This window comes from Hesperophylax consimilis, chromosome 4 (genome assembly GCF_061612785.1).
Source record: "Hesperophylax consimilis isolate HC1 chromosome 4, BYU_Hcon_1.0, whole genome shotgun sequence".
Lineage (NCBI taxonomy): Eukaryota > Metazoa > Arthropoda > Insecta > Trichoptera > Limnephilidae > Hesperophylax > Hesperophylax consimilis.
In genome coordinates, this window is record NC_142839.1 from 42,151,111 (window position 1) to 42,163,961 (window position 12,851).

Here is a 12,851-nt window from a genome sequence, read left to right on the forward strand (position 1 = left end):
GCGTTCGACACTCGTTATGCAGGACCCGGGTTCGAATCCCATATTTTTATAACTTTTAATTTTTTTTATCACATGCTACTTATAAATAGGTCAATAGACAGAAAAAAAGAGAGAATGAAATGAAAAGAGAGAGAGAAGAATACTAAAAGTTTCACTTCCGTCGTGCGTAGGCCCGCCACACACTCTATTTTTTAAATTCATTGTGATATAGTATGTACCTACAGTGTGAATCAAAATTATGGTAAAAAATAATGCAAAATTTTGCTTTATAAATCTTGAGTTTTATGCACCTCAACGCCCCTACCTGCATATTTTAAAGACAGAGGAAATATATAAGGTAGCGTTTTAAGAAGGTTTAGTATAAGAACTGCAGTAAGGGATTTATTAATTAGAACGAATAAGAAAGATAAAAAACAGATGCGAAATGTTAATGCCTTACTCAATGTTTCAGAAACGTTAACTTCATATTCATATTCCGACACATATTATCTGCACAGCATCTTATTTTAATGAAATTTTACATTTTTGTACTCAGACTATAACACTGGTTAAAAATGTAATAAAAATCATGCTCTGAGCAGACACTTTTCTAGAAATAATATAGCAAACGGGAGAGGAGAATTGTCACATTTTAATTTAAATCCTGACATCAAATATTCGCTTCGTGTTCCTTTTGTACGCACGTTTGTCGGCCATTAAGGCGAGCGCTGATTTTTATTCTTACATTTTGTAAAGATGGCCGTGCCAATATAGCCCATTAGAGGTACGAAAGGAGATATTAGTGCTTTGACAATGGACTTTCATTCAAAGGACATTATTTGAAAAAATATGTTTTTCAGTGTTCAATTTTTTTTATGTTTTTTCCAATAAAACTAAAAGCTATTGTTTTACTTTAAATTATAATGTCATATCACAAATTATCTGCACCATTTGCAAATAAGTATTTTTTAATTGTTTTTATTACGGAACATAATACTACGTTCCCCCGATGGAATAAATTCTTTCCGGGAAGGATGATATTATTATAAAAATGTACATAATATCTTGACAGAATAGCATTAATATGAACAGATATTTCATGCTACAAAAAGAAAGAGGGTCTTAAATCACATTTACATGGTAATCCATGGGAAATCTAATACATTCGTGCGCTGAAAAAAGTGGGTGGCACAGAAAGAAAACTCTGGAACTGGATTTCAGAACAAGTAGAAGTAATTTTTTCAATTTGTTGCCCCTTACGTAGTGAAACATTTCTTTGTTGGTTCGTGTAATACATGTGGTGTAATATGTATTATGTTATATTGGTATTTTACTGACACATATGTTGTTTGTGCAGAAGTTTATTTTGTTGTGTCTCGGACACAAACCAATATCTGAATATGGATTTGTGAAGCTTCTGGAAACATCACCAGATGTCATCAAGTATCCGAATTATACTGCTACCTGCACTCACATATTTGTATAGATAAAGAATCTGAATGGGTGGGACCTGTGGAGTTTTTCTGACCCACAATGAAAAGCACAATAATCACCACCGGAAATGGATGAATTGCACTATTCGCTATTCGTGGTTTGCAATTGGCTGTTTGCTGTTTGCGCCGCTTGCAATAAAAAATCGTAAAAAAACTAAAAGATCGAGATCAAGAAGACAAAAAATAGTGAGTTATCATTTCATGCTTATGGTGGAGGTTGGTTCTTTGGTCTTACCCTTTACAATTCTTCGTGTATAACATACACTCTCGCATTTATTTTCCTTTAATAATCCTATATCAGTTGACTATTTATACGTCGATTATTATTAAATCATGCATTTATTTTATCTCCTCAGAAGTGGCGGTTTTCTCTAAGGTGTTTTTGTGCAGTGATCTCCCAAAAAAAATATGCCGTGTAAAAAAATTCATCCATCTGAATTATACCGCCCAAGAGTGAGTCCAAAATGAATGATTTTAATGCGAAATATATATATTTTTTTAAATGTTTACTTTTTTTTTAAACCTCTGCCCACCCAACATGAAAGTAGAATTATTATACATTTTGAATGAAAAGCACAAAAGGGGATGTTTTCAATACATTTCTTATCAAAAATTATGTAGGTACGTACTAAACCGTTTTGAAAAAAATCCCAAATTGGAAAAAACGTTATTTATTTGCTTATTTCATCCTCTGGGACTTTGCCACTACCAAGAAATGTATGAATATTGTAAAAACATTTTAATAGACTTCCGTCGATGATTTTGCAGAATTGTTTTTCAAAGTTTGCAACTGTTCAAAGTAGGTGATCAGGTAAGTACTAAAAATATTAATATTTTGCGGTATTGCGGTATAGATGAACACTAGAAACAAAATAACAATTTCCAAGAATAGTCCTGTATTTTTTCAAGTCTATGCGTAGGATAAATTTACATTTTTCAGTAAGGAGAAACTTTACAAATTTAAATTTAAATAAACTAACATTAAAATAATTAATTTTAAGGAGGTCACTCAATACTAACCCTATTTCTCGGTAGGATTATTCATTCACATAATGCGGTTTGGTAGATCGCAAAAATCATCTGATCTCGAAAGATTAGTAATTAATTTATTAATCTCTCTAATTTCCATCGCTTTTTCTAAATCCTAATGCTTACTACTGTAACGCACCGTTGCCTTTCGAATATCATTACATCATTGATAAATGATATAACTTCTTCAATAATAATTGTAAATTCACTCTGTGGCATCATTTAAATTAAATATTATAACATTTAAAATTAAAACAACCAGCTTTGTTCACACCATTATCTTCTATATAAATACAAATGTAAATATTCGTTTTTTCAAAATCGTAAATCTCCAAAAGTTCTTCAATGATAGCTTTGAAATGTTGAAATAACGTTTCATTCGAATACACGATTGTTACAAAGGTAAAAACGTACTTTTTGTTGAAAACACAATTTTTTTTTTTTAATGCAGCGCCATCTATTGGACGTAAAAGCAACATGTTATATTATTTCTCTATCTGCACAGACACAATATAGCTCCACAGCAACGCGTACACAACATGTTTCAAAACCAAAGGTTTCTGTATCGGGATCGAAACTATACATATATTTTTTTATTTATTATACTCTGTTTCCAATATATTTGAATAGGGGTGTAAACAAAGTTGGTTTTTACATTTAATTTAAAATGAAGTGTATTGTATTGAATAAAATATACATATTATTTTAAAAAAGGTACCTACATGAAAATCAACAATGTAATAACTACACAGAGTGAATAACTCTAGACAAAAACCCATCTTTGCATTCTTTGGAAAAGGGTGAATTTCATTATTTTCATTCGAGTAAATACCATCGGGTATTTTGCTTACAAATAGCAAGGAAGCAATAATCTGAACTCCGCCCGAGCCAGCCCTGTTTTATCACCGCAGTCAAATGATCCCTAAGAAGACGGGAAACACATTCTTGGTAAGCATATAAAACATTTCAGCCGGTTAGCCTGCGGCGCGGACTACTTCCGGCAAAGAATTGGGTTGGAAAGTTCCCTCCAAACGACTTTCAGCACGGCTCGAGATTAAGTTTGACATGTACTGGCTTCATGGCTCTGTACATGCAAAGGCCGACCAGCCGAGCACTCTAGCTCTCTAGACCCCTCGTCTGAAGTGGGCTCTAAAACACTGATTTCATTACTCGCACAAGAAAATGTCAGTCAAATATCGTGGGCTTTCGTGAACTCTGTCGCTCACCTTTTTCTTCAAAATTTTACCGAGGCTTGGTCACGGGAAAATTCCGTATATATTTTTCTTGGTATCTTTATAGTGGGTACCTACTTATTTCGTTTGCAGCAATAGCGATGGTAGCAACACTCTTTAAGGACAACTGAGAGAGAACGAGAATTGTTTTTTTCATTTTTAGGTCTTGGAGATTCAAACTGTGGCAAAACGAGTTGTATCTGTATATTTTTAAGACCTAAGTGGATGCACTGCGATTAGACGCAGCGGTTTTGAAATAGCTGAAAACGCCAAAACGGTCAGGAATACCATGAAATAGAATTAAGTAAAAACGCCAGTCGTTTGGCGTTTTCAGCTATTCCAAAACCGCTGCGCTTAATCGCAGTACCGTGCACCAACTTAGACCACTTTTTTTTCAATGTTTCAATAAAAAATGCATTATTTTTTTCATTTTCAAGAATCTGTAAATAATAACGGGTACCAAACTACGGGTACCAAATTCATCTAACATACTTTCTATAAAAAATGGATTCATTCACACGGTAATCTTTTCATTCACTTTGCAAAATATATTTTTTTGAAATCGGACCCAGCTTTATGTCTATCTAACGACTTATAACATATTAAATAACAGAACAAAACGTGTTTTTAATAATTTTAAAAGCTTATTTTGCGATTTTTTTTATCGAGAGAATAACATATAATTAACGTTTTGGTATAACAAATGTATAGATATTATCTTCAAAAATAACATGTGTATTTATTAAAACTAAAAAACTTAAAGAGTAAAAGAGAAACTTGTTATAAATCAGTAGAAATTGTGTATGCGGGCCTTAAAAAAAGATTTTTAAAAGTGTCAAATTAAATAGTGTCACAAACAGTTTTCGAAACAAGCCTGATCTTTTGTTCACCCGATTTGGAATTCGTAATTAAGCTTTTCACGCAGCCCGCAATTTGCGCACCATTGAAAAAACATTTTCGTAAATTTTATTTTAGAAGGTTGAATGGTTATATTACAATGTGAGTTGCCGGTTCAGTCGTCAGGTTCATTTATTTACAAATTACAGAAAAAGAATTCGTTACGCACGCCACCTCCACGCACCTTATTTTGTTATCCTTTTCCTGATTGGTTGGTCTATCATCAAATGAGCGCGTCCCAATTAAAACACAATCAAAACCAAAAGATCTCTGCAAAAATTATTCCCCTATTACGGAGAAATCTAAACATTTCCGGAATGGATGACGATTAAAATTAATAAAATTTTGTAATTCTCATTCACAAAAGAATGTTCTCATTGAACAAACTAACAGCTACCAAGATTGCCTGACTTACAGAAGAAGATTGAATACAATAACAGGACAGGAGCTGCGGTCACCATTCACTTCGAACAAAAGCCCCAAGCCTGCAGATTGTATCGGAAGTCGCCGAGCAAATAATAATAGTGGGATACTATTGTTTATTCACGACACAAAGGGGATATAAAGAGGCTATTCCGAAGTTTGTATCGAATTTCGAGAAGGTTTCCAGACTTACAAGAAGCTTGTTGGTAGAGGATCAGTCTGCGTGGAGATGGAATTTTTATCAGACCACGTTCGTTGCGTAGAACTCCGTTACCGTTACAGATGCTCCATGATGATGCTGTTACATGTTAATGAAAATAAACTGAAGTTATTATTTAATTTATTTATTATTTAAATTATCATTTGATCATAAAGCAAATATATCCCAATATTTAATACCAAACATATTCAAAACAACTATCTCTATCTAGGTATCACTTACTTCAACAACCTCACATTAGATCTAAAAACTATCGAAAATAATCAAGAATTTCAGATTAAACTGCAAAATTGGTCGGCGGGTTTTAACAGAATTTAGACGCCCAACATGCATATAATGAACTTTTATCGCTTTATCTCTTCAGTGGTTGAAGGAAGATGAAAAAATAAGAGTACCTAAGTACCCGAATGGAAAATGTGAAACATCCTAATGGTTGTATTTTCAACGTTTTATTTATAATATTAATCGAGAAGTTGCCATAACGTTTTAATTACTATTTTATCTGAAATCATTCGCAGTATTTACACGCTGGAGGGTCATTTCCCCACGTTTCATTAGGGTCTCGATTAGCAATAATTGTCAACCAGGTACTAAAATTATATTGCATTTCCTCACCTTTCATTAGTGCTTTCCGGCACATTAAACAATAACTAGGGTAAATGGATGTTTATAAGTTGTGTTAAATTTAAAACACGTTTATTAGTAAGGGGTAAGTGGTTTAATTATTCGGCACTCAAAGCAGCCACCCATTGATTAGAGTAAAACATAGTAAAAATTTTGGAGAATGCTGACAGCTGTAGAATGTCAAAAAGGTTTTTATATGTTATTGACTGAGGTAGCAAGTTCTCAGTTTTCACTTAACCATTTGGCACTTCATATTTCCGTAAATTTGTCTGTTACGTTCCGGTTCCGGTTCAAGATGGTGGCCGTGTTGGTTCTACCTTAATAATAATAAAAATATTCTGATTATTTCTATTGCGCCGTTTTTCGACGAATAACTTTTGCAGAGATCTTTTGGTTTTGATTGTGTTTTGATTGGGACGCGCTCATCGATGATGACCAACCAATCAGGGAAATGATAACCAACTAAGGTGCGTGGAGGTGGCGTGCGTTACGACTTCCTTTCTGTAATTTGTAAATAAATGAACCTGGCGACTGAACCGTCAACTCGCATTGTAATATAACCATTCAACCCTCTAAAATAAAATTTACGAAAATGTTTTTTCAATGGTGCGCAAATTGCGGGCTGCGTGAAAAGCTTAATTACAAATTCCAAATCGGGTGAACAAAAGATTATGCTTGTTTCGAAAACTGTTTGTGACACTATTTAATTTGACACTTTTTAAAATCTTTTCTTAAGGCTCGCAAACACAATTTCTACTGATTTATAACAAGTTTCTCGTTAACTCTTTAAGTTTTTAAGTTTTAATAAATACATGTGTTATTTTTTAAGATAATATCTATACATTTTGTTACGTATATAATCGTAACAAAGTAAGAACTTCTCCTTCCCCACATAAAAGGAACTGTGTGGGATGCGCCTGGCAACACTTTTCTTCAAGGTGGCAAGATTGGAATCGGAAGGAAGGAAGCGGTCATTCTTTATTTTTTGGTTCAACGGCTTGGAGCACCGTGGAATCATAAAAACGACGGATCACAGCCTGATCGCCATTTTCAACTTACAAAAGGCAGATGGATTAAAATGGCAATCTAAATATCCCGGCGAGGATAACTCTAATAAGACCAATGGATTGGCAATACAAAGCCACACTTCAAATCCTCAAGTAAGATGTAAATTTGCCTACCCTCCGCTAATTCTGGAACCTCAGATAATATTCATGATTGCTACCTGCTTACCGATGAAATGGATTCACAAGGAGAATCCATTTGAAGCCATCGCTCGCCCGAGCGGTATAATTATTTTGACAAGATGACATCGTACCTGGAAGGCGCAGTTCGCAATAATTTCAAGACTTGAAATGCCCGAGTAACGTATTAACTTCTTGCCCAAAGCTAGATTAGGATGTATAACACTTCTCTGTACTTTGTGCGACTCATATCTTTAAATTATATCTATCTAATTTACACTCATTAATTTATCTTCTTATTACAATAACCTAACCTATGAATGCCAGCACTCGTTGTCCACTTAAACCCTGAAATTCCATCAATGGTTTCCTGTTTCCCTTATTCAAACAAAAAAACAGGTGGCGCTCAAGATAAATTCACGCCAAATGTTAACTTCGGCGTTAACAATTTGTTATACCAAAACGTTAATTATATGTAATTCTCTCGATAGAAAAAATCGCAAAATAAGCTCCGAAAATTATTAAAAACACGTTTTTTCTGTTATTTAATATGTTATGGGCATGAATATTTCACATCTTTTTTTTAAATGCAACTAAAGCAGATTTTTGCTCTTTTTCAAAAGAGTCGTGTTTTATTAAAAAATGTTCAGCATTTTCGCTTAATTATTATCTTTTTTTAATATTAGCGCGCTCCCTCTAACATTCCTATTTACATTTCTTACTTTCAAACTATCTTTGAACGATTATTACAGGGCCTTAAGTTACCCACTTTACTTATAGTTAGCGTTGCTACGCCAAGCAGTTAGTTTAAAAACAAACATTCAGATTCTGAGCAGAAAAGTCCCACTGTGGCCTCCGCTACAAGACTTTGCCTTACTTTAGCGAACTTTACTTTTTTTCGCAGGGTCCTATTATTTCAATTTGCGCTCTTCGGCGGTCAATGTACGACTGATGTCCTAGATTATTCAAAGCATTCTCAAACCTTTCTTGTGCACAAAATAGACGCTTGACAGAGAGCGTTAGGTCAACTGTTACTACTTACAACCATTTTATATTCCAATTAGTAATGCAATTATTTTAATAAAATATGTAATAACAGTTTGTTTAAATCACGGGAAAAAATATTCTTTCTTATTATCGAGCCATAATATGGTTTTTCGTCAAATTTGGAAAAATTACGAGCTGTATTTGAGATGGATATTTTTACAAACACATTCGTCGAAAAATAAGCTATTTGCTAAACATTTTTAATGTTCCAATTTTTTTTAATCAGTCGTGCAGAAGGGATGCATCATTATAATTGTGATTCTTATCAAAACATCTGAATTTTCTTATGTATCCCTTCCTGCGTACATAAATATATTATGTCACAGTGTGTTTACGCTGTAAGCAATGGTAATAGGAATATTCATAATTGCTATTTTCTCAGACAATGTTATTGAATTGAGTTTGTTATCGCATGCCTATCGTATGAGAACGAATAATTTGATATTCTTCGGTAATAAATTATGTGGTTTGATAAGATCGTACCTTTGGATGTTATTTCAGAGCTATAAAATAATAAAGGTAAATGAAGGTAACTATAATAATACGTAATTTCTATTTTACATTAACCTATTGTTCACATTCTCTAATTATTTCATTCGTACTGATAATAGAGACAATCATTGAAACTAAATAGTATTATGAAACATTTCTAATTATTGGTCAAAGTATTAAAAAAAACATACTTCTGGGGTCAGTTTCTAAAGCGGTATATGAATCCCAACCAACAAACCGATATCATTACGGTGGCTGCATCTTTTTACGTGAATACCGCCCAACGGTACCACCTGTTCTGAGCATGTGGGACACGGGCGTCGGGCATCTCCAATTTACGGGATATATTGTGGAGCCGAAGAGATCGGGAAGAGGAAAATTGAGTAATATATAATAATCTGATTACCAAACAAGGCCAGCACCATTCAAATACCCTCCACACAACATCCCCAAAGATGACATAGGCCCTGGTGGAAATTATTTTCCTCTTGACCTATTGTGAGGAGTTAATCTTAAAAAGCATTTTTCGATTCTTAATAGTGGTCTTTCACTAGGGCGATACTAAGAGAATCTGCCACTCTGAAATGAGTGGCTAGATCTCCCCTTAAAAAGCAATGGATGCAAAAAGACGCGTCAACCACCTCTCCTTTAACTAACTAACTAACATTAACATTACGCTCCGCAAACGTGAGTTTAAGAAATTTTGATGATAATATACTATTCATACAACAAGTGCAGTCCTCCGCTGAAGAAGCAACTATTTCAAACATACTGCATAAGCTTTCACACTAACGAACTACGGACAAGGTATACACCAGGCATCATGAACACACTCAGAGTACAGTATGCCCACGCATATAGGACGCTGTTTAGCCTCCCTTGGCGATGCAGCGCCTCACAGATGTTTGCAGAGAGAAGGGAGCATGGTTTTGCTGCCTTGAGTAGCCGGGACGAGTCAACGCTACCGGAAATCGGAAGCTATTCTTGTCAAGGCCGTCGCCCAGTGGCAGGGCGCGCCCCTACACAATAGAAGGAGAATTTCCCACAAACCACCGTAATACAAGTGCTAAATATATGTTTTATTTTTTATTACAAACAGAAGGCTGCGGGTTTAATTCCCGTCGGCGGCACGTATTTTTCCTCGAAAGATTTTTTCAATTTATATTGTTGTTTCAGGCCAATAATTATTACTTAAAAATGATATGTTATCCTTTATGCTTTGCATAAATAACCGTGTCTTTTAAACTAGTTTGTCATTAAAAATAATAATATTTGATCGATTATTTTCTAGAACCACAGATAATATGATCAAAGATCTCGTGAAACTCCCATATAGTAAAATCAAATAATTCTGGCATAACGAGTGAACTGTTTGGGTTCGAAAACTTCCTTTAAGGTCCTCACAGTTACATGCTTCATCTGCTTCGCTTTGATCCAGTCTCATCTTAGTTATTTATTATATTATGTCTTGGGCTTTATTTCAAACAAACAAATATCGGAAATACAGGTCATACGAAATAGAGCATGACGGAAAATGTATCATGCCACGTGACATTCATCTCAAAGACATCATATTATATTCATTCAGACGAACATGTTCTCAAAATACGACGCCTCGGTTGCCATATTATAGATTTTACAGCATTCAAGGCAAACTAATTGGACCTTGTTATGCATAAACCTTTCAACCCAAAACTTGCCAAGCAGAGTTACTCGCATTTAAATATATGGAGAAATAAAATAAAAACAGTACTCGCTTACAATAACACTCCTTGTGTAGATAGTGATAAGGTTTAAATTTCCGCTTATCATAAATTCTCTGTTTTTATTTATGCGTGAAGAAAACATCGCCAAATTGTATTTTATTATATTTTGTAAAGTTTAGGCACAAATATTTAAAAGTTTTACTAATATTTTCGAAAAAACTTGATTTGCCACATAACACAATAAAACTATAAACAAAAATGCTTTAGTAAGTAGGAAAGTGAGACTTCGGCTAATACTTTATTTTTTGTGGGTTTCTAAAAAGATTAAAAAATATGCTCGTTTATTTCATATGTTCTACTCGCTGTATCTAATTAAATAATCTAAAATATTTCCATGCGATCAAATTATCAATCACTTGATTTTGAAAGAAGAGTGTGTGTGGCGGGCGGCGTGTATTTGATTTTTTATACAAATCTACAGTTTTATTACGAATTTGATTTTGCACATTTGACCTTCAAAGCAAGAAAAGGGACACGGTCTACATGAAATTTCTTAAAACTAACCCACACCCTTTTCCACTACTTGAAGCAACGCCAATAAAGAAGCACTATTAAAAAATTAGGTCATGGTAAAAATTTTTTCAACGTGTATTTTAGATTAGATACTTTCAGCCAATTTAAAAAATGTGTTTTTTTAGCTTGGATTAAAAAAAAAAAAATTATTTGTTGAAAATCGTCAACCCACTTGGATTTTTTTAATGTTGAACCTTTAAATAGATGTCTTTAGCACATGAAAATATCAATATGAAGTAGGATTCATCAAAAAGTATTTTTTTTATTGTTACCTGGATGGTTTCTGCAAAACGTGGTCCAATTATAAAGCGGTTATAAATTTCGCTCACAATTCGCGATCACATACCAAAACACAAATAACACATCTATTCAATCAACCATAAACACATTACTATACATCGCAAGCAGTCGTCCTCCATGGTCGAAGGGTAAAGCTCGAGACCATCGATCCGGAGGTCACGGGTTCAAAGTAATTTTATTCCATTAATTTGTGTTGTTACATGTTGATCCAATAAAAATAATAAAAAGTATATTTGCTTTACTTTTCAAAGTAGAAGATCCTCTCAGTATCGCCCCGGCGTAAGACTGAATTTAAATGTTGCTTCAAATGATTTTAGCTGTGTTTTGTGACTAGATCTGAATAGCCGTGTATTCCCCCATCAGACCAGATTTCCCCACCAGGCAAACAGATTAAATAGTCAAATACTTTACCACCTTCCACTTCCCCAATTCTTTCCCTCCCCACTGCCTTCAGCCGGACAACATACTCCAATTGGGATAGATGTAGTCTCAAAAAATTAAAAATTTGGTAAATAATTAAATTAAAATATAAAAATATAACTACTTTCAGGAGGCCCGAATGCTTTTCTATAATGGATGTTCACGTCATTTTGTATAGAAGGTTTTTAATGTGAAAATGAGGGGAAGTAGAGACCTATGACCAATTTAATGGTTGAACATATGAACCAGCTTCATAACCACTCCTTCCTAAACCTTCCTCACCCAACTATGCACCAGCGATGTCAGGTCAAACCATTTCCAAAAACTAGCACTGACAAAATCTTCAAAAATCTTAACTTCATGCCAGTTAAACAACTCTTTTCTTAAATCGTACTCCTAAAAATTCATATGTATAAAACACAAGAAATACCAAAAAATACGTAGATAAGAAACACTATAACTCAAGGTCAAAAACATATCCAACATCAACTACAAATATAACATTTTGGTCAAAAAGCTTCCTATACTCTTCAACGAAATCTCATTCGCATTGAAAAATCACAACAATATAGAGAGATCAGAAATATAAAATATGCTAACAACAAAATCAGTCTGAAACCGAAACGTATGCACTGCATTTTTTTTCATTTTTCTATATCTTGTTCTGTTTCATTTCGATTTATTAGTAAACATCTTCTTCTTCGATGATTTATTTATTATTATTATTAAAATACCGACATAATCAACGCATAGCAATCCTATCTGTCATTTTTATTCCTAAGATTATAATGCATCCAACAATTCAGGGGAATTCAGCATATTATCAGAGAGATAGTCAGATTTGCACATCGTCAAGGGTTTTACCTAAAGGTTTCAGTCCACATCAATAAGGGATACCAAATTCAACAGAAAGGCGCACTGCAATTTAACTGTTGACATAGTGAACAATAATTGTGCTTACAGTATCTGCGGGCTCTGTACACTGCGCTCAGCTTCTGAGAGGTTAACCCAACTCTAGATTTAATTAAGCCCCCGAGCTTGAGCTGGTCACTTAGGGTTTTATGCCAATAGAAAGCTCGTCGGATGGATTGCTTCCGATCAATGGAACTTAGATTAAGAAAACCACTTACGTGAGATCTAAAGTATTCTATTAAAATAATCAAACGATCACTAAATTAACTTAGCCAACTCCACTGTGTTTTTTAAAATTTTGTTGACTAGAATTATATGTA

General features: G+C 34.0%; 1 protein-coding gene across 1 annotated transcript in view; it reads right to left on the minus strand.

The window, feature by feature from the left end:
- LOC149424733 (neuroligin-1-like) overlaps positions 1–12,851 on the minus strand; it is a 202,426-nt gene that overhangs the window by 73,540 nt on the left and 116,035 nt on the right. The window lies entirely within an intron of this gene.